Below are 24,060 nucleotides of genomic sequence, written 5' to 3'. Positions count from 1 at the left end.
GGGCTCAGAACAGGTATTTGTACACCCATGTTCATAGCAGTATTATTTACAATGGTCAAAAGGTGGAAACAACAGAAACATCCATCGATGGGTGAATGGACAAGCAAAATGTGGTATGTACATACAGTGAAATAGTATTCAGCCTTAAAAAGGAACAAAATTCTGATGCATACTACAGTGTGGATGAACCTTAAAATCCTTATGCTGAGTGAAATAAGCCAGACAGAAAAGGACAAATATTGTATAATTCCACTTATATGAGGTACTTAGAATAGTCAGATTTATGGAGACAGGAAGAAGAATAGTGGTTACCAGGGGCTCGGGGGAAGGAGGGAATGGGCGTTATTGTTTAATGGGTACAGAGTTTGTGTTGGGGTGATGGAAAAGTTCGGCACATGGACAGTGGTGATGGCTGCATAATAATGTGAATATACTTAATGTCACTGAACTGTTCACTTAAAAATGGTACATTTTATTTTCATTTATTTTTTTGGGGGAAGCTGACCAGTACAAGGATTTGCAAAATGGTAAATTTTACATATGTACATTTTACTCTAATAAAAAAAAGATAAAATGAGATGACATTTGAATGTATATAAACAGTGTCCTGATGCAAAACACAGATTTCCCAGAGTTTGGGTTATTTCCTTATTCTAGAATCTAGAAGCGGTCTTATTGGATCAAAGTTTATAGTATTTTATGGCCTTTAATAAGTATCACCTAAGTATTTTGTGAAAACCATTGTTTGGTTTTACAGTTCTCCCAGGTACACACAGATGTACTATCTCACTGTTCATCCCCCAACCCCATCCCTGACCAAAGGAAAGAAAACGGTTTTAATAATCCATAGCCTTAGTGAAGGACTGAGCACTGACCTTAGGATCCACATTAACTAAGCAAAACATAGTGACGTTTTAATGTATGTTTCTTTTATAACTAGTGAGGTTTAAACTCTTTTGGTACTTTCTTTTACTAGATGTATTTCTTAGTGTGTGGATTCTCTGGTTTCTTAGAGTATTTTAAAATTCACATTTCACTTTGTTTAAGTAAGCGTAGCAAAATATATACACAGCAACATGATGCAATTAGAAGTGGGGAAAATTGGAGCAAAGGGAAAATAATAGTAGGAAAATAAAATGAAGACAGGGTAAGTTATTGCATATGAAATCTGACAAGGGGTCTGGCTAGTGGAAGGCAACACTTTGTCTGGAGTTTTCTGGAAGCCAATGTGGGAAACAAGATTCACAACTTCATGAGCTAAGCTAACATTTTCTTGGTAGTAGCACATTAATTCCTGGTATAGGATCTGAGACAAATTCTTCCTACAGGTTCATATGGCCAATTACATCAAAAATGGCAGGAGCAATATTTTCCATCCTACATGATTTTCCAAAACATTGTCACTCCCACACAAGATGTGGAGTCTATTTTCCACTCCCCTTGAACCTGGGCTGGGCTTGTAACCAACTGCCTTAATAGAAAATTGCTGAGGTTAGGCTGCATGATGTTTGAGGCTCGATCATAGAAGGCAGTGCTGCTTCCCCCTGGCTCTCTTTCTTGGGACACATGGCTTGGAAGCCCTGAGCTGACATGTAAAAGCTCTGGCTACCTTGAAGCTGCCATACGGAGTGATCACGTGGTGGAGAAAAAGGGAAGTACCCAGCTGGATGAAGCTGAGTGGAGCAGAGACGAGCAGTCCCTGCTGAGCACTGCCCAAACTGAAGATTTATGAGCAGAAGTAAGTTTCATTCGTTGCTTTAAGCCCCTGTGTTTTAGGGTGATTTGTTATGTAGCAATAAATAACTGGAAAAGTTGATTTAAAGAGAACTTAAAAACTGCAGCAACCACTCCTTCACTATATCCATGAGCTCAGCTCCAGGGTTCAAGAGCTGTTTCTTCAAGGGCTCTAAATACAGGCCAAAGCCAGAAGCCACAGTACCTATCAGTGAAACAACTAGACAGGGCTCGTGAACAGAATAGTTTGAATGTTACTGAACTTTCCTGTACATTTTCAGGAACACATGTGGTACTCTTTGCAGTACTTTTACAGTGTGTTCAACTCATGAGTTAGCTGTAATATAGATACATTTTCAGAGTTTCTTCTTAAAGGTCATTGAACTTTCACAGAAAATATTTTAAACAGAATTTAAATCCTTTCTGAGTAGAGGCTTACATTTATTTAATGGCAAGCTATAGGATGTCTAGACTTTTTAAAAAAAATCAAGAATTTCAGGCAAACCAGAAATAAATTCCAGATATCTACAAAGTACTCAGACTATATGCGCATTAGTTAAATCTGTTATTAGAAGAGTGTAGGAGTTTGGAAAGTCTGAAGTCTGGTTCTTTCTCTTCTCTCTAATTGACGCCACTGTTAAGTTGCTGTAATTGGTAAGCTCTCCACGGATGCAACCTGATTGAGGGCAAGAAAATCTGGGGCTAACTGGGAAAATTGTGATGGACTGCAACTTTTCATGGGACCTGCTTCTCCATGTTCCTATTTACTGCTATTTCAGAACTTCCATTGGAAGGTAAGTTCCTTTAGAAAAAGAAACCAGTCCTTACTACATCTGTGGAAGCTGGGAGAGAGCCAGAACGTAGCAGGTTATTATCACAGTTAAGGAAGCCAGTGTAGACTCTGGATCCAGAGAGCTTGCTTCTCAATCTTGCTCATGTCACTCATTAGCTGAACAACCTCAGGCAAACTGTTTAGCTTCTCTGTGCCTCAGTTTCCTCGTTTACTCCTAGGGATAATAGGAATAACTAGTTCTTAGGGGAGGGAGGGCTAAATGATTTAAAAGTCCTAGGCAATGTGTGGCATAAGATAAGTGGTACTTAAGTGTTCGCTGCTGCTGCTACTACTACTGTATACATTATTAATGGACACTCAGTGAAGTTTGTTGAATGAATAAATGAGTGAATGGGGGCTTCTGGTCAAGATGGAAGAATAGACTGTTCCCAGCATCACTCTCTCCCACAAATCAACTAATTTACAACTATTAAAAAGCAACGGCAGTCAAGCTGGGGCCGTTAGAGCTGTAGGGAAGAGGAAGAGAGACCTGTGGAGTTCATGAAGGCAGGAGAAGCCACGATGAGAGAAAGAAAGGACCGCTCTTACCATTTCGAGCCCCAGCCGCTTCAAGGATAGAGCTGGTGAGTGCACAAAGTGGGAGGTGGTGGAGGCCACAGCTGCGCCTTTTGTGTGGGGTTGCTTGGAGGCTGCAAGGGAGAGGAGGGCCTTGGTGGCCCTCAGGCCAGCAGGACCACTGGCAGGGCTCCTGTGGACCCACACAGTAGAGAGGAGCCACAGCATCTGAGAGGGGGAGCTGCTCAGAGGCTGGTGAGTCATTGCAAGGGACCAGTGCACTGCTCATCCCATGGGAGGTGTTTCTAGTGTGGGCGGTGAGGGAGACGGGCCCACTGGGGGAACAGCAGGGCACAGCATGGACAGCTGATCTAACCCTGGGTTGGTGTGGGACCACTCAGTGGAGACAAGTTGGGAATGCAGATCTGCAGGGGGTGCAGTTTGCTCGGGAGTCTCAGGCCCAGACTAGAGTTTCCACATAGCCCAGGTGTGCCTGAGCTCACAAGACCTGGAAATACATACAAGGCCAACAATTAAAACCTGAGCTTCACAAAAAGCCTTCCCCAGGGAATCAGCAGCAAAGCAGCCATGTAGCTCAACCAGAGTTCAAGCATTGGTCCCTACAGGAAGTTCCCACATTTTAGAAGTAAGCAAAGGACAACAAATTCATTCCAGTGCAGAGTTTAAGTGGTAGGAATGTGACTAATCCAACACAGAACTGAAAGAAAAAACAAAATACCCACAGATTAGGGACAAAATTTGATATTAACTAGTAAAGGTCTCACATCACCAAAGAACACCCAGAAAACCTAGAAGGGCCGGAAGCCCCCAGGGCTCCCAAACCAGGGAAGGGGTACAGCTGGGGGGCCTAAGCCACAGCCCTGACATCTGCAACCAGCCCAGCATCAACTACTGACCACTGAGCCACTGCCAGAAGCCCCCTGATCTCCTGAGCTGGGGCAGTGGGGGACTGAGGGCTTCAGCCACACCCCCCTGACATCTGCATCCAGACGAGCAATGACCGAGCCACCGCTGGAAGCACCCTGGTCTCCCCTGCAGGAATGAGGGGGGTGCCATGGGCCTCAACCATGCCCCCACTCCTTCCTTTTTCTCCCACCCTATTTCTTAGCCCCTTTTCCTCTCCTTCTCCCCACAAGTGCTCTGCAAGTACATCTTAGAATAAAAAAAAAAAAATTAATAAATAAACTTAAAAATAAATAAATAAATAAATGAGTGAATGAGTGCCACTCTCCTATGCCCTTGATGTTCTCTTTTGTACATGTTTCTATGATTTTTCTACTTCCTAGCTCCATTTACCCTGGGTTTTGAAGACCTCATCCTCTCCAGGGCTGCTGAACTCTTTCATAGCATCAAGCTGAAGATTTGTCCGTATAAATATTTCACTGTTCACTGTTTGATGTTCTAGAGATCCAGGGCTTAGGTCCTCCTGTCCCTTCTGACCGTGGTTCTTTAAATGAAACTAGTCATCCACAGTAAGAGTATGTTTAAGAGCACACAGCACACCTTTTTGTGCTACTTGTTCAGTCTCCCCTCTGGCTTATGTGCTGTTCCTTGTTCTCATCCTCTATGATCTCTGAGCATTTGTCTTCATCGATGGCTCATTGTTACACATTTCTCCAGTTTACGAGCTTTGAGCTGTTCTGTTCAACCTTCAGCTTGCATCCCTTGGGTCTTTTCTGCTCTTCACCTGCAGGATGTAGGTGCAGTAGCCGCCTGCCCCATCCTTGGTGACCTATGTTGGCCACTATGCTCTGACAGGTCCACCACGGAGAGTTCTTAAACACAGACCCAGGGCCACCCTCCCAACTTCTAGTGACTCTCAAGTCTGAGGCCCCACCCCATCTTGAGAGGATATACCTAAATCCTCCATCAGTTTATTGATAGAAATTGGAAAACACATCTGTGTGGTATTTCTGCCATGACTCCTATGAAGACTTTATTGTGTTTATTTAGTTATATATCTGTTTCACTTCTTATATTAGAAGCATTTTGATGGAAGGAATTGTATTTTCTTGTGCTGTAGGTGGTGGAGATTGGGTCTGTCTGTCCTAGATTACTGTTGTAGTTCTTGATACAACCTCTCCCTTTTGTGAACTCAGGATCTGTTGATGGAATAAGAGTATAAAGTCTAACCTTTGTGGCTGAACCTTTGTCATGTCTTGCCCAGCTTTATACCAATCTGCTCAACACTTACTTGGGAGTTCCTTTGCTCTTAGGTTTCTGTTGAGTACTAGACATTGCATTGGCCTAGATGTCAGAAGACCTTGATTCATGTTTAGATCCCTTGGACAATTCATTTCAGCTCTGTGTGTCTTGGTTTTCTAATTTGTAAGAGTGAGGCCATAATACCTTTGAGAATTATCTGAGGATTTAACACAATGGTTCTGATCAGGCTCACAGCTAGTGCATAGAAGGGCTATGTATAAATTAGAAAAAGGTGCCCCTGCCTCCAGGTAGAAGCATCTTGTGCCAGGATGTGTGCCTTGTTGGTGGGGTGCAGGTGGATCTCCCCCCTCATCCTCTTGGCTGCAGGGATGCTCTGCCATAGGCCACTAATTGCACAATTATATGCAGAGACCCCATGATTTTTTTTTCAATTTTTTATTGGGTTAAAATACACGTAAACATAAAATTCACCATCTTAACCATTTCAAGCATACATTTCTGTAGTGTTTATTAAATACATTCACAATGGTATTTAACCATCACCACTATCCATCTGCATAACTCTTTCCATCTCATAAAACTAAAACTCTACCCATTAAACAATGACTCCCCATATCCCCTCCCTGGCAACCACCATTCTATTGTTTGTCTGGAGATCCCATAACTTTTAGATTTTAGTTTGTAATGATAAAATATTACACCTGTATTAGGAATTATTATTAATAATAAGTTCTATCTATCAAATCTATCTATCAATTTATCTCCATCTATTTAGTCATTTCCTCTTTTCACAGAAGATTTGAGGTAGCACCGATAAGATTACAGAATCACAGCTAATATTTGCATGGCACTCTTCTATTGATCTAAATTACTTTATTTAATCCTCATAATGGTCCTGTGAGGTGAGTATCCTATCTCTCATTTTACAGATGAGCCACCTGGGTCTGTGACACATACTAATTAGTGATGGAGCCCGGATGGAAACTCAGATTTTCTGACTTAAACCCATGTTCTTTTACCAATATCATGCATCCAATCAACTTGTCACTATGATTAAATACAATATGATAGAAGTGCTTTTTATTTTCTGTATTATATCTCAAAAATTAAAACCACTCTTTAATAACTTCAACTAAACAAAAATCAACATATGTTATTGGAGACATGGAGACATGCACAATGGAGACATGTAGAATTGATCTTCTCTAGGTTGATGTACTGGATTTAACTGATAAAAAATTTAATTTGTATGTGAGAGAAGCAGCACATTTAACCAAAGGGATGTGGATTCCATAGAAATGAGCTATGTTCAAAGGGAATCAAATAGCCAGAGGAAAGGGAGATGAAAAAAACATTAGTACTTGTAGCTTAAGTAATCAGTTACAATCATTCACTGTGGCTACTGTATATTTCTGTGTAAATATGTATGATCATGTACAAGGGGGATTTCTGTATGCAGTATTGTTGCTAAGCCCAATTGGATTTTAGATAAAGCTTATACATCAGTTTCATATCACTCCTTGTTACAGGATTTCAAAATGCTTGTGAAACACTAAGGAAATTAAATGATATCTAGCTCTTATCAAAAGGGCAAGACTATGGCATTGATGGTTATGAGAAATATGAGTAAAGAGATATTTTGAAATCACACATATGCCACTCAGAACCCCAACCATAGGAAATCACCCATTGTTAGATATTTTCCTAGAAAAGATACATTTCCATGATTTCTTTTACTGTAATTACTCATGCAGTTCCAACATCATTTTTATTGTTCAGTGTAAGCATTGCATATTTTTATTTCAGTGATATCAGATTTAGGAAAACTTTATAAAATAGACTGGATATATTTCCATAATTTCAGGCCTTGAGGCATTTCTCCAGATGTATGAGGTCATGGATGCTACTTGTTCCCTGAAACAGTGCCAAAGTAATGTGACCTTTAGAACAAAGAGAGCCTGGGCTTATTAGGACTGATGTTGACCTATAAAAAGGGATTGACCCCTTCTTGTAGTTCTCGTTGGGGAACAAGACAAACACCTACACTCTAGTCTAAATTTGTCATCTGTGCCTCAGGAGATGTGATTTGATTTATGGCAACACTGAACCCAGATTACAGAGAGCAAGAGAGTCCAGATGGTGCTTGGCATTTTGGCAAGAAATGTGATTTGTATAGGAACTTACTGGTTTTAAACTCAGAGTCATGAAATTATTTTAAGAATATGAGAAAGCGTTAGGTTTAGCCCAACTTAGTTTAGTGCAATATCTTTCTTTTCTATGAAGAAATTGACCCCATGGTGGTTAGACAACATGTCTGGTGCTAACACCAAGACCAAGGCTTTTCAGATGCCATGCCCTTCCCCCATCACACCATTCTATCACTTCCTTTTTTCTTCAAGACGAGGGCAAACATATTTATTGTAAAAAAGTAGATAAGATTTATGAGGAACTTTTTTTGTATGTCAGGCACTGTACTCTCTTTGCTATTTTGTTTAGTCTTCTTAAAACCCTATGGGTCTCAGTAGTATACTATTTTTACCCCATCTTGCTGATGAAAAGTTGGGGCTTACAGGGGTGATTAAGGACCTTGAATCAAATCATACACCCTGTGAGAGCCAGGATCCTAACCCAGTCTTATCTCAGAGAGCATACTCTCAACACCCCTTGCAACTCTCCCCTTTGCTGCAGTCTCTTTGCTTTGGGTCACCTTGTAAAGTAGTTTCTGTTGAACCTTAGCCCAAGTGATAAAGCCCAGGAGGAGAGACAACACTTCACATTCTAACTGATCACTGCCTCCTATCTCTTTCTTATATTCTTCTTTGTTCTGCTGTCTACAAGAGCTTTTCCTTTTACTTTCTTGAAACCTAAGTCAACCCACATACTGACTGAAGCATTCCACCTCCAAATGCCATTTCCTGCTCTGCAGTTTTTTATCTTGTTTTATTTTTACTTTTGATTATAAAGGTCCTTAGGGCAGAGACTTTACTGTTTGTTTGGAACAGTCTTATTTATTGCATAAGGTTATGTACCCTTTTGACACACATATAAATATTAAAATAACAATATTACTTATTTTGATTGAAGGAGATTTATTTGCAGTCATTGTTTACAAAGAGCAAGTAGCTTGTTTAATTGCTATTGTGAGATAGGTTATAAGTGGGTCCCTCAGCTTTTTTCAAACCTATGCACATTCTTTTCATTGAGGGTAAAGGAAATGTATTTTCCCTCTGGTTTTATTGAGGTTTGGAAGCATAGAGAATACTGTTGCATTAAGAGTATCTCCCTATTTAGTTGAATGGTTTGCTGCCTTTGGCTTTATACTTAAGAAAATACACTGTTCGTGGGTGAAGAACATAACAATGAAGTACTTTATACCTGAAAGCATTTCTACAAATTGCTAGAGCTTGATTTATGGTATAAATATTGTTTAGGGGATGATAAATTTGCAGTGTGAATTCAATTTTGATCCCAGCAATGCAAACGACACAATTTCTTTGCATCCAGGGTCACTCAGTAAGTGATACTTGTATATGCCCATAGGTTGGGATAATGGTTTGCTTTCAAGCGTATTTCAGCCATATCCAACATAGCTAATGAACCAGGGGTTGAACGAATTGAGGTGCATTTTCTTGGGGGCTGTGTAGCTTTCCAGGAAAGAATATAAGCAGTGTCCCCTGCTGCTGTGCAGACCTGTCTGGGAATCTCTGCTGACCTGGCAGGGATGCCTACTGAAGTCTAATTGCAGGGGCACCAAGGAGGATTCTGGGAGAGCACCCCCCTTAAGTGAGGGGAGAGCCAGGCATGAAAAGACTGACAGGAAAAGGAGGAGATGTTCTGAGTACCACATATTGCACGTGACTTGGATATGTGTCCTTGGCATAGCCTTTCTGCACTCAGGGCTGTAAGTGAAAGGCAGATTTGTTGAATCAACACTACTAAAAATAGGACAAAAATCATGCCAGTTAGGGGCCTCTAAGGGACTGTCACAGAGGGGGGTTGTCCATTCTCCTTCCCTCCTCACTGCAGACCACTGCCCAGTTTGGCTCTGTTAGGCGGCTTGATTATATCATTTCAGAGGATTCAGTTCATTGCCCATCACACCCATCTCCCTGCTAGGCAGAAAGCTCCATGAGAGCAGGGGCAGCTCTGTCTCATTCCGTACGGTGTCACCAGAACTTAGCATAGTGGTGTCTCATAAAGCAGGCCATCATGTGTTGGCTGGAAGAATGAAGCAGTGCTCAAGGCTGCATTGGGGTACCTGGCAGAGCTGGGGTACACTGCTGCGCCTTGTGTAGACCAGGACATTGCTTGATGATTAACTGGCCCTTCCGGTTCTGAGAAGAGAAGGTAAACTGATACGTGTGTGTGTGTGTGTGTGCGCGCACATGTACATATTTCACATTTGGATTCAGTCTTTCTTAGCTTCTGTCATGTAAATTCAAGTTTATGGCCACCTCAGAATTTTCAAGAGCAGGGCCTTCCATTGACAGAGTGAGGCCAGCACTGTGTCATAGGCCCTGACAACTAGAGTCACTTATGCATTGCCATTTGCTTCTCCTCCATGTGCTAAGTTTCAAGTGTGTCTCCCATGGTCAGTGCTGCTTATCTTTTAACCTAGACATCAGAAGACTCTAACATCCCTTTACCAGCTGTTCTCATGTTACCAGGTGTCATTTCAGTGCACCTGCTCAGTCCTGCCTTTCTGTGGTTTATTTTCTTTTTTCTCTGCTCCTTTTAATCCACGGAGCGCATGTCTCAGTGCTCCTTAGAACCTTGTAGCAAAGTATGGTTTTAACACCCGCAGTAAGAACCAGTCACAGTTACAGATTAATCCTTTGACACGTGCCAGTGAGACTGGACATGGCCATAAGGAAGGAGCATATTCATAATGAGGCCATTAAATCCATTTCTGTCAGAAACTTGGGAACCTCAAAGGGATCAAAAGTTCCATGTGATTTTTCTGAGAAAAGATGACTTCTGGTATTAAGCACAAAGTTTGGGAGATTAGTAGACAGTTGAAAACCTAGCGTGCTCCTGCATAGGAGTGCATGTGATGGCATTTGTGGATGTTGCTAGGACATTGAGGCCAGGGTTGGCTTGACGAAGCACTCAGTGTCTTGCTATTTTCCTGCACCCTCTCTTGCTCTGCCGTGACTCTGGGCCTTTCTATATCCATGTTCCCTTTCCAATTTGGCAAATTCCTACTCATCCTTAGTGAAGCTTCCACAAGTTCCCAGGTAGGTTTAGGTGTCCCCCACACCCTCATTCATTACCTAGTGCTTTTATAGCACCCTTCAGGGCACATCTATATTGTAATATTTACCAAAATATAAGGCAGGGGTGGCAAATTATTCTGCAAAGGGCCAGATAGTAAACATTTTAGGTTTTGATGGCCATATGGTCTCTGTTGCCACTAGTCAACTTGGCTGTTATAGAGTGTAAGCAGTCAGACAATATGTAAGTGAGTGAGCACAGCTGTGCTCCAGTAAAATTTAATTATGGACACTGAGCTTTGGATTCCATATACTCTTCATGTGTCATGAAATATTCTTCTTCATTTAATTTCTTCTCCAAACATTAAAAAATGTCAAAACCATTAGCTCCTGGGCCACACAAAAATAGGCTCAAATTTGGCATGTGTACTTAATTTGCCCACCCCTGATATATAGCATTTATTTGGCTACATGTCTGTCACTTCCATTTGACTGCGAGCAAGTTGAGCTCAGGGAGTGGAATCCCCGTGGCAAAGCGTAGTTCCTGGCATTTAGTAAGAACTTAACAAATACTTGTTAAATGAGTGCTTGTGGGAGTGCGAAGTAATAATACTTCCCAATATTTGTTGAGCATTTATTATGATGACAGGCATTGTGATGAACACTTTATGTGAATTTTCTCATTTTAATTCTCATTTAATTCTGTTATCTGGGGACATTAAAAGCACCAATTATCATTAGACACTGTTCTAAACACCATCTACGTAGTCTCATTTAATCCTCTCAACAACCCTATGGTGAGTAAGTACTGCTAACATCCACTTTTACAGGCAAGGGAAATGAAGCGAGGAGAGATTATTTGTCCAAGGTTACTCAGCTAGGAAGTGGGGCGGGTCAGGAAGGAGTCCAGGTTACTACACTCAGGGGTCTTAAATCTTAACTCCTGCATTGTTGAGTCTGGGGGCCTGGACGCCCTCCTCATGTTGCAGATGCTAGGACTATGGTGATGCTGAAACTGGCATTGGGGATTTGTTTCTCCTTCCATCCATTTCTCTGTGTTTAAGAACAGCAACTGTTTCCTAACTATTTGTATAATGTCTGGAATGTTGCTCTACCTTTCTGGGTCTAAGTCTTCTACTAGCATAGCAAAGAGTTTGAATTACATGCTGTCAAAGGTCTTCTCTTGCGATGAGTGTCTGTAATTTTGTTCCCCGCTCTTTTCTGCTTATATATTGCTATTGCCCGTCTCTATTCTTCGCCTATTCCCTGACTGCAGAAATTTCAGGTCTCACGGGGTTGCTTGGACTTGGAGGGGAGAAAAGGAGAAGGGAACCACAGAAAGGAAATGTCCATCCAGCCACAATGCATTTTTTATTACATTAAAAAATTATTTATTTTAATTGATAGATAATAACTGTACATATTTTGGGGGTATATGTGATATTTTGATACAAGTATACAATGTTTAATAATCTAATCATGGCAATTGGGATATCTTTCAGCTCATATGCGTTTTTAAGTCCAAAAAATGGCTGCTTTAAGTATATTTACTTTTTGGCTTTTTTGATGCAAAGTTAGCTTTTCCAAGAAAAACAAGTAACACTATTGTCTATAACAAAATGATAATAGTGATAGCATCTTCTATTTCCATAGCACCATTTACAAGTGCCTTTTGAAGGCATTATCTAATTCATCCTTCCAATATTCCTTTGAGACAGGTAAGAAGTTTTTTTATTAGAAGATCCTTTTATATAGCTGCAGAATGAGCCTTTCTTTGTTGTAAACCAAAGGCACCAAGTGGCCCAGAGAGATTTCAATAGCAGGCCACCAGGTGAGCAGTCACTTCTCAGACTGATGGTCACAATTCTTTAACAAAAAAAAAAAAAAAAAAAAAAGCCAGGCTTCTGCCAGCGCTTTTTATAAATTTAAAGTACATTTCCACTAGATATAACAATATAAATGTGGCCTTGGATATTTAAAGATTCAACATTCTTGTTTGGCTGGTGAATATTAGACAATTGAATTGGATGGGGTAGAAAGATCTAACTCATGCCAAATAAATATTTGCTGATGGAGTAAAGGAATGGTTGAGACAGTCTTCAGAAAAGCAGCGGTGGTATCTATGGAGAATTTTCATGCAATGTGGCCATGTCACCTGGACCAAGTGAACTGTATAATGAGAACTTTGGTTTCTAACAGATTTGTATGTGCCTAAGCAGCATCTCCCTGTTTCTCTATAGATAATAAAGTGTCCCCAGAGGGACAGACCCATAAAAATATAATAAAACAATTTTTTTTCCAGAATTCCCTGTAAATAAACATGTTAGATGATCTTTTATGAGTACGACTTTTGGTTTTATATAAAATATAACACTTCCAAGATATCTTTGCAGTGCAGGTGTTGGTTTTCAGTTTTGTTAGGCAATTACTACCACAAATATACTCTCACACCCAAGGAAGGCCATTGGTAACATGATAAAGGAAACAGAATTTGTTTGGGGGACACCTCCACTTCTCTTTTGGCACCCAGGTCCCTAGATTCCCTCATACCACCCTTGACAGCTCCAACACCCCACAAGGATATTCTCTTTATGCCAACTGCTATGGTCTTAATGTGTCATCCAAAATTTTTGTGTTGGAAACTTAACCCCCAATGCAACAGTATTCGGACGTGGGGCCTAATGGGAGGTGTTTAGGTCATAAGGGGTCTTCCCTCATGAATGCATTAAAGCCCCTATAAAAAGGGCTTGCAGGGGTGGGTTTTCTCTCTTGTCCTTCTGCCTTCTACCATCTGAGGATGCAGCAAGAAGGCCCACACAAGATGCCGGCACCATCATTTTGGACTTCTAATCTCCAGAACTGTGACAAAGAAATTATTATATTTTAATAAATTACCCAATCTCAAGCATTTTGGGAAAGCAGGACAAAATGGACTAAGACACCAACCCTCCTTTGGGATTCTCAAGCTTCAGAACATCTCTACTCCCTATCCTTTCTCCCAATGCCTTTACCCTTTCCTCGTTAGAGCATCCAGCCTTCTCTAAGTTGGAAATCAAGTTGATAAGCCAGTTATCATTATGGTCTAAATCAGTGCTTTGCTTTTAGATTTTATGAATAAAGGAAATTCCGAAAAATTTTGATTGCTATCTTTTCTATTTTCCTCTATCACCATAATTTTATAAAATAAAGGAAAGCTTAATATCTGCAAATTATGATAAATATAACATTACAATAAAAGTTCAGCCCAATAGAGGACAACTGGCAAATTTGTACTGATATATTTTTAAAAAATAGGATATATTTTAAAAAATATATTTTTAAAAATAGGATATATTTTAAAAAGATTGAATTCAATAAAATTACAACATTCAGCTTTCTTTTACAATTTTACATGTAAAATTGTCAACTGAACAATCTATGTCAAGAAGTCAAGATTATCTCACATGATCTGGAACTTTATTTTTTAGAACATAGTCATTGTCAAATATCAATATTTATCAAATATACTTTCACATGGAGGAACTTGACAAAAATGTAAGCTATGTATTTTTTAACTTGTTCACTCAATCTGAAATGTTCTTGGTGAACCGAGAAGCTCAGAAATTACAACCCTCACCTTGGCCATTGCTTTTCCATGACTTCTCTTTACATGGCTGGTGAGAAACCTGAGAAATTAAGCTGTAAGCAGGGTGTCTGGTTAGCAAATTTTCTGAAAAGAGACTACAGACAAGCACCATGTAGCATCTGCTTACACATAGGCCTATGTAATCTGAGTGTCCCATTCACCCAACCTGGACTTATAAGAAATGTACCTAAGAGAGAGGCTTCAGACTGGTAAAAATTTCTGCATGCATTGACCATAGGCTGACTTTTGAGAATTGTTTGTGTAAAAGGCATCTCTACCTTCCAAGGGTAATTTTCATTTGAAGAGCTAATTAACCAAATAAGTGTCCAGTGCCTTAATTTCAGTGTGCTCAAAGATTTTTTTTGGAAATCTGGTGAGAGCCCTAGACACTCTCTCCAGGAAAATATCACAAGCCCATACAAATATTGTACATTTTTGCATACAATTTCAGGAGATTTATGGATTTACAAAACCCTACTCTAAGGAATGAATATTAAATCATGTCTACGGTGGGTACAAGTAGCCCTGTTTCCAATGACTCAGAGTCTCAGGTCTTTTAAATTGTGTACCTTCCTTCCTGTGCAACTAGACATTGACAGGATGGGTATAATTATAATCAGATACAAACAGAAAGATATCTTCTTTCACAGTAAATTAAAGAATTGCCAAATTATAGCAAAATAGTACCAGTTTACACTTTTCATAGAATAATATAGAAGAAATTATTGTATTTGGTCTTTGGCACCCTCTTGGAGTTCAACCACTCAAACCAGGGCAGTCTACCTAGACAGCCATGAAGAATTCATGTTCCAATATAATGTAGCGATACTGCTGGCATCTTAGTTGTCCATGTGCTAAACTCTCCTGTCTTGCAACCGTGATGCTGAGAAGGTACAAGCTTAGTAAATGCTTTCATACACTCTCGGCCTCAAATTTTTCCATATGTAACAAAGTATGGCCTTATTAAGTCCTAGAGTTTTGTCTCTGATATTTTTATTGGTGCAAGAGAATGCTAACAATTCATGAGAGATTGCATTGTTCAGCATGCTGTATTTATTCCCCTTCCCTTGCAGTGCTAATACAGACTATCCATAACGTAGAGTGGTTATCTGTAGGCCTGCCTTTTTTTATACCAATCTGTTCAATTCAATGTTATTAGACAGGACTTCTGTTGGACCCACACACACACCCATGCAAGCTTTTTTTTTTTGCCTTGGATATTTCTATTGTAAGCATGTAAAAAGACATAGCATGATACTGTCACCCCCCCCAATGACTTATATGATAATTCTATATTTTTTTGAGTCTCCTAGAAGCATCTGGACTGAAATGACAACACATCAGTTAACAAAGCAGTATAAATTTGTATTGGTCTTCTAATTATTCTTTTACTGGCTGCCTCTCCCTACCTCCATCCCCTTCCACCCTGCTGCAGGAGTCTCTGGTACAAACAAGAGAAAGTTTGAACCCAGAAAGCAAATAGTGATTACCTTTTCATAAAAGGAGTTTAAGTTCTATTTTGGCTTTGCTAAACATTTTTAAGCAATATAAGTATAAAAGATTTGCTTCAGAGCTAGGCACTTAATACAACTTTACCTCATCAAGCGTGAATGAAGGAATGCTGAATCAGACTGACTTCAGCCTCCTAAGAAGGAAACATATCTGTCTTTATCTAAAGACAGTGCTGCTGTTTAAGCCTAATCATAACTAGTTAAGGGAAGTGCATTGAGAATGCAATACAACTTAATTCAAACTACCAGCTTGCTCCTTAAGAAAACTAGGACTTGTAAATGATTGTCAAACTGCTAACTTGAGAGCCTTGCTATATGCCTGTATTTTAGTTGCTGCTAGGAGCTTATTGGTAGTGTAATCTTTACTTAAAGAGGGCTTAGTTTTCATCTACAAGGAAAGCAACTGGAGGGATTGCATTCTTCTGTCAGGGACTGGCTAGATATTCACCAGTCCTGCTTCCTTTCCCTGGACATAGAAAGACCATATTTCCCATCCTTGCCTGCAATTAGGTTGGAGCCATTTGAGTAGTTTTTAGTCAATGAGATATGATGGGAAGTGATGGATGCCGTTTTCAGTTCTGGACATGCAAATCCCTTTACAATTGCCGCTTACATTCTTCTCCTTCTGGGGTACGCTGGAGATGACAATCTGCCCTGTATGAATGAGAGTCATTTAGGAGATCTGCTATGAGAGGAGTGAGAAACAAACATTTGTCATGTAAAGCCATTGAGTTGTTGGGTTATGTAGTTGCAACAGCTAATGTTACTTACTAAAATTATATACTCACATTACCTTTGAAATGATATTATTAATTTACGAGTGAGTTGTGTAAAGAAGTTCTTTAAAATCCACGCCCCACAACATTTTATTTTGAAAAATGTTGAAACTTACAGAAAAAGTGAAATAATTAAACAAAGAGCATTCATGTATCCTTCATCTATATTAACCAGTTATTAAATCTTGCCACATTTTCTATGTCTTTCTTACTTATCTATGTATTTTTTCCTCCTGAAGTTTTGGATAAGAAGTCACAGACATCAACATCTTTGAAGTTTTGATCCAGTTTTTATGTCTGAGATAGTTTCGGTAGAATGGTAAGACCTTTTTCTTTTTCTTTCAAAATGAATTCCTTTCAGTCAAGTGCTTATTTTGAAAATGTTTTTCTGAACATAGGCTTTGTATAATTTTTATTATTACATAACCTTAAAGTTTATAGAATTGATTATACAACTGGAGATATTTGAAGAAAAATGTCACATTTGTTTTCTGCTTTTATAAATAAACCCTTACTGAATGCTCACCATGGAAAGCACTTGTGGGAGGCAGCTTCTGATGCAGCTCTCAATGATCCAAGCTCCTGGTATCCATGGCCTTGTGTAATAGCCTCCCCTTGAGTGCGGGCTGGACCTTGTAACTCGCTTCTGGCAAACAGAGTACAGCAGCAGTGATGGCATGTTACTACCACAACAAGAGACTGTAACTTCTGCTAGCACTCTCTCTCTCGTGGCACTCACTTGCTTTTCACTTGTTCATTCTGATGAAACCAGCTGCCATGTTGTCAGCTGCCCTATGGAGAAGCTCAGGAGGCAAGGAGCAGAGGAGGACTATAGCTTGCATGGAATCGAATCCTGCCAACAACCACTGGAGTGAGCTTGGAAGCAGGTCCACCCCCAGTTGAGCCAGCAGATGAGACTTCAGCCCCTGCCAACACCTTGGTTACAGCCTGTGAGAGATCCAGAGCTGAAAGATGTAGGCCTAACTAAGTCACACCTGGATTCCTGACTCATAGAAACTGTAAAATAATAAATGGTGCTTTAAGCCCCTAAGTTTTGGGCTAATTTGTTTTGTAGCAATAGAGAACTTATACAGTGCTCTATGAGGTGATTAGGATATGATAATTGCTAAAGAATGATTTCTATCTTTAAGGAGCATGTGGTTCTGCAGTGATTGCTAAAGTAGCTATATGAACAAGGTCTTTGGGGATGGGGAGGAGAGTGCTGCTTATTCTGCCAGGCATTGTTCAAGAAAATTGTGTTGAGTAACTGCTGCTGGGTCTGGTTAGGGTTTGACTGCATTGCAGAGTGGGAAGAGGACATTTCAGGTGTGGAGAGCAGCCTACGGAGGTATGAAAGAGCTTGCCGTGCTTGGGAAACAGCAAGTGGTTAGTGAGGCAGGATCACAGGTGGATGAGGGGGGATTTGTAAGGATGTATGTGGGACATGAGGCTGCAGAGATTGGTTTAGATGATAGGATTTATTCCTTAACCAGTGAGAAAATATGGGCCTGGGTTGAGAATTTGTCTGTCAAAACTGGTATCAACCAAGAAGTGAAGAGCATTCAGCCCAAATTTTGTGCAGGAAAAAAATTCCCTTGACATTTTATCATTCACATAGTCTGTGCCTCTATAATACCAAACTGTCTAATTAAAATACCAGATTATTTGGTTTGATATTAAAAACGGTTTTGTCTGATTTTGCATCGAGATCTTTTTGGGTGGGATAAATATAGTCAAAAACTGTTTCAAGCTTTGCGCAGTGGCAGTATCGTAGCCAATGAGGTTTATCCGAGGCGCGATTATTGCTAATTGAAAAACTGTTTCAAAGCAACTTATCCCTTTTTTACGGGCTTCAGGTGCCTTTTGACAGAAAGCTGCAGTCCTGCCCTAGGAATGATGACGGAGCTATCCTTTTCCCCCTGACCCTCCAACTTTGGTTGGCATGTGACTACTATGTTCCTGAACTGGAGGTGGTGGCCGGGGTTCGGCTGTGGATTTATGAATGCTAGAAAATTACTGCAGCATTCAATTTCTAAAGGCTATAGTAAATAACAGAATCAGGTATTTTACAACTTGATAACTATGGAGCATCAAAAAGCTCCACATCTCACAACTACAGGTATTATTAAAGAGAGTGATTCAGCCTGAAGAAAACAATGTTAAAAAAAAGGGTATTCTCTAATTTGTGCTTAAATAGAAAAGTTGGGATTCTGTGCTTATGCCTATTTTGCTGGAAAAAAATGAGCCTTTTGAATCACAAATACATCTCTTTTCAAGTTTCACTAATCTTGCACTTGACTGTTTCCCCCGGTAAATGATCAAATACTTTAGCATTACCCATTTTGCTCTTACTTCTGGAGTGTTACATTTGTCCTCCCTTGGATTTATTTGCTTTATTTTTTGGCCCTTTCCCCTACTTGCAGCCAGGAATAATGGTGTTCCTGGATAACTGATAGTTGCTTTATTAGCTGCCCAGCTGGTGTTAATATTGAGATGCCCATTTCCATGAGAATCAGCAGGAGCTTTTTTTTTGAGGGGTTGGGGGGTGGGCTTCCACTTGTTGCTGCATGAAGAGGGACTGATGAAGTCCTGGGCCGCACAGTGCCAGGCTGCGTTCACTGACTGGAGCTCAGGGATGGTGATTCTGATGATAAGTCTCGCTTGTTAGAATCACTTTTTGCACTTCTTTCTCAGTTGGGGACATTTATTCAAGAATCACTGCTGTGGCAGGCTGAGTGAATGGGGTCACCTTGGTATATATGAAATAGCAGCACACATCTATCAATCCTAGATCTGGGCATGTTTAAACCTGCTGTTTGAGAAGGGACAGACTCATTCCCTTGGTTGAGATTTATCTGATGCCTGATATCAATTGCACTTAAATCTTACTCCCCCACCTGGAGTTCCTGCTGATATCTAAGTCCTCTTTTGCACACTTCAAGTATGGTGGTTGTAGTTCCAGAAGGAAAAAAGGTTGAGTGGAGGTCAGGTCTATAAAAATATCAGGGGAAAGCTTGGGTAGGTCTAAGAATCACTGTGAAGTTTTACCGGCTCCTCTATGTCCTGCTGTCTTGCAAAATCACATTTCTCAAAACTAACTCTAAATCCAAAAAAAAAAAAAGAAAAAAGAAAAACAAAACCATCTCTTTTATTCTGAGTCACATTCTGCATAACACCCTGACTATGTGTTTGATTGCACCAGTCTTACAATTGATAAAAGGAATTACAAAAGGACTATTTTTTTTTTTTTTTGGGTTATGTTTTCTCCAGTGTTGTCACTTATAACAAAGAACTCCCAATGGACAGGGCATGAGAATATTAGAACGGGAGCAATCCCAGACGAACCCTTTTCTGCTCTTTCCCTTGGCTTCTTCCTATTTGCAGTCCAGTGCTCTACAGACTACCTGGTGCTTTTACTCAAGGAAGCCAGGAGGTTTTGAAGATTTGGCTGCTGTTTCATTTCCCAGCACTCCAGAACCAAATGCTTTATGTTCCAGGCCAATATTTCCTATGTTCCCCTTGTTAGTGAGCATTTCTCTGTAGGCGACAGTAAAGCAGTGACTTGGTCTCCTCCCCTTCAGTGCTTCCAGACACTGCTTTAGTGTTAAGAATGGCTCACAGGTGGTATTAGTCAGGGCGTGCTTTGAAAACAATCAACCATGAACATGTCAGTGTGTTAAAAATGGGAGGTTTATTTCTTGTTCACACTGTGTCCACTGTAGGGCGGCTGTGGGACTCTGCTGCATGTGCTCTCTACTCTTCTTTAGAGCTATACACCCATTTGGTACATTTTCTGCCTTCTGAGTTTTCACAGGTGAGCATTTTACCAAATATTGTGTCACTGTGCAATTGGTAGTGTTATCCTTACAGCTTCTGGTAGCGGTTTTCTTTCAGTCCACTGCCTGACCTCACATTTTAGTTTCCTTCTGGTAGAACAGAATGCCATTTGTTGGCACCAATTTCTGAATCAGTCAGGAATGGCTAGGCTATGCTGCAGTTAAAAACAACTTCAAAATCTCAGTGACATAAACGACAAAGTGGTATTTCCTACTCTTATTACACATCCATCCTGGGCTGAAGGGTTCTTCTCTGTGTCCCACTCACTCAGAGACCCAGGCTGATGACGCTCCGTATATACTTCTATGATTGTCCAGGCAGGTGTCTCAGTTACCTATTACTGTGTAACCAACAATTCTAAAACTTAGTGGCGTACAAAAACAACCATTTATTTGCTTACTATTTTGCAACTTGGGTTGGGCTTAGCTGGGCAGTTCTGCTGTTCTTGCCTAGGGCCGCTTGCTCGTGCAGCTACAGTCAGTTGGTGGGTTGGCTGGGGACTGGCTGGTGCTGGCTGGCTCACTCACCTGTCAGCAGCTCCACTGGGATTGCTGGGAAGGCTGGGATGGATGGATTTCTCTAACGCTCTGATCTCTCATCTTCAAGGAGACTAGCCTGTGCTTATGCACATGGTGGGATTGTTCCAAGAAGGGTGAGAGGCAAAGTTTCAAGCCTTCTTGAGGGCAAAGCAAGTCATAGGGCCAGCTCAGATTCAAAAGGAGGGGAAATGGACTCCACCTCTTGATAGGAGAAGCCACAGAAAATCTATGGCCATTTTTAATCTACCACAGCAGAAAAGTGGGATTGTGGCAAATCATGTACTTGCTCTTAAGTTTTTTGATTGGACATGACAATTGTCACTTCTATTCACGTTTCATAAACCAAAACAAGTTACAAGGCCACACCTAACTTCGAAGAGGGTGGGGAAATGGACTCCTACCCTGTGTTAAGAAGATAGAAAGCTGAAAATACTTGGTAAATGGAAATGATAATGATGATAAAAATTTTCCAATTGTTGAGCATAAAGACTTCTCCTATTAGGGATTGATGAGTTTCCTGAATTGTTTTTCAATAGTGTTATGCTCAAGTAGCAGAATTATCCAATCAGATTCATGACTCTTACATTACTTTTAGGATGTTTGCTAGAATTATATGGTGCTATTTCATATATGGTCCAAGACTTTTCTAATGTTTCACCATTTTGTAGACCTGTGTTGATTATAATAATCTTTGCTATGTCTGTCATCAATTTTTTTTTTTAGTGTGGCATCAACACATCGGATTTTGATTACTGTTCTTGAAGAATTCTTACAATATTTATCACTTATTGATAAAATGGGTCATCAACATGTCTTTATTTCCTTAATTCAAGGACAAGAATCCAACTAATATGTACATGAAGACTATTATACAGAAGTCCTACACATAACTGGAATCTCATATGTCACAAATTTAAATTTAGTATAGTAGTATATTTTGATATAGACTTTGAAGAGATTGCAATAATTTGGAATCTCCATGCAGGGTGTATGTTTTGGTCAGAGACGGTCCCGGATGTTTATAGAATCAAAGGCTGGTGCAAGATGGAGGTAGGTCAATACAAGCTTTATAGTGTCCTTAACTATTTTCTTGACGAGATTAAATAAATCATGTCAAGAAAATAGTTATACAACTAGGTATATATAAAACTCTTTTAAAAAATTTTACATATACAACTAGGTATATATAAAATTTTATATATACAACTAGGTATATATAAAACTCTTTTTAAAAAATTTCACATGGATGAATATTGGTAGAGTTAGCCTTACAATCTGCTGTGAAGTCAGCTGGCAGGCGGATGCAGACAAATCTGAAAGGCTAATGCAGACATGAATAGTGCAGTGGGTAAGGGTAAGGGCTTTGGAGCCTGGTGGATCTGGTTCAGGTCCTGGCTCTGCTACTTCCTGGCAATGTGTCTTGGAGGCTGTGAGTAAGAACACCCAGAATGGTCATGTTTCCACGGCCCCCTTACAGTCTAGGTGTGGCCATGTATGTAGAAAACAAAACAAAACAAAACTCAATTTCTCCTGCTAAACTCTCACAACATGCTTCTGATACACATGAAGCAAACCAGCAATTCTGCAGTCAACACCAGCGGTGTGTCCTCCAATTCAACTCCTGTACTACTTCTCTGGAGATAGTGTCAAATCCCACAGGTTAAAGGGCTCAGCCCCACAAGACTGCCCTCCCACTTCTAATTCCAAATGCAAGCTACCGGTTGTTTTACCTGTGCTTCTGTTGGACTGGCTATATATTGGGGTTCCCATGACACCCTCCTTGGGTTTGATTAATTTGCTAAAGTGGCTCACAGAACTCAGGGAAACACTTACTTACATTTACTAGTTTATTATAAAGATATTACAAAGGCTACAGATGAAGAGATGCATAGAGCGAGGTACGGGGGAAAGGTCACAGAGCTTCCACAGAGCTTCCACAGAGCTTCTCTGGGTGCACCACTCTCCAGGCACCTCCATGTGTTTATTTACGCAGAAGCTCATCCAAACCCAGGCCTTTCGAGTTTTTATGAAATCTTCATTAAATATGCATGGTAGATTAAATCACTGGCCACTGCTGATCAACCCAAACTTCAGCCCCTCTCCTCTCTCTGAAGTTGGGGGGGACCTTGGTCTTTCCTGTGACCAGCCCCCATCCTGAAGGGGTTGCCAGCCATCAGTCATACAGAAAGACACTTATCACTTTGGACATTCCAAGGAATTTAGGAGTTATAGGCCAGGAAGTGGGAGGAAGACCAAATATATATTTCACAATATCACACCATGTGACTGAATTCTGGCTACTGGAATGAGTGCAGGAGGAGTATGTGCCTTCAGGCCTGGGCCAGAAATAAACCCTTCCGTTTATGATCGTAACTCTCTTTCCCCTCAGCAGGCTGAATGGAGAGGTCTGGGGGGAACGTGGAAGAGGACACTGAAGATAGGAAGAGCCCGGGTTCCTGAGTGACTTCCTGTAGCACAGCCCACGTGCCCTCCCACCTCCACTGCTGCTGCATCAGGCTGGCACATCAGCAAGAAAGTTTGACTTTGTCAAGCCACTGAGATTTGGGCTTGACATATAGCAGCTAGTGTTACTCTATTCCCTGTGGGGTATTAGGCAAGAAACAGTCCTCAGCAGCTTTATTTTCCTTATCTATAAACTGGGGATACTAATACCCACTTCATGGGATTTTTCTAAGGAGTAAAAGAGAAAGTTTACAAGGGTTTAACACAATGCCTAGCATACAGTAAATACTTGGTAAGTCGTAGGTACCATTATTATTAATAACAGGATTATAAACTGGAAGTTTAGAGTGTTAACTTTTTGAAGTTGGAGCAAACTACTTTTTAAAAAAATTTTTGCCCTGATGAACTATGAGATTAATTATAGTAAACAGCTTGGAAAGACTGAGGCATAATTAACAGTTTATTATATATTTGGTTGGATACTTTAGGCTAAGTGGAAAAAATAGTAAAAGAATGTCTTATTTTATTTATTTCTTTGGTGATGATAAGTAGATCAAACAGAGATAAGCCATATGAAACTGGGAGCTCCTAATTCACTAGACACCAGCATGTGTTGGGTAAGACTTAAGAGCAGATGCTTACCAAGGCCAGTGTATACCAGACATTGTGGAGGTACTTCACAGTATTAACTCTGTAATTCTTACAGGATCCACAAAAAGTAGGCACTACTGTTATCTCCATTTTACAGATGAGGAGACTGAGGCACAGCGTGTTATTACTTTGTGTTAATTTATCCAAGGCCTCCTCAGCTAGCAAATGGCAAATTG

General features: G+C 40.3%; 1 pseudogene; it reads left to right on the top strand.

Annotated features, from left to right (window-relative positions):
• Positions 1 to 18,142: 18,142 nt before the first annotated feature.
• Positions 18,143 to 18,272, top strand: LOC134386647 (U4 spliceosomal RNA; annotated as a pseudogene).
• Positions 18,273 to 24,060: the final 5,788 nt, after the last annotated feature.

Source organism: Cynocephalus volans, chromosome 9 (genome assembly GCF_027409185.1).
Source record: "Cynocephalus volans isolate mCynVol1 chromosome 9, mCynVol1.pri, whole genome shotgun sequence".
Taxonomy (NCBI): Eukaryota; Metazoa; Chordata; class Mammalia; order Dermoptera; family Cynocephalidae; genus Cynocephalus; species Cynocephalus volans.
The sequence above is the reverse complement of the archived record's forward strand: the minus strand, read 5'-3'. Positions and strand labels throughout refer to the sequence as shown.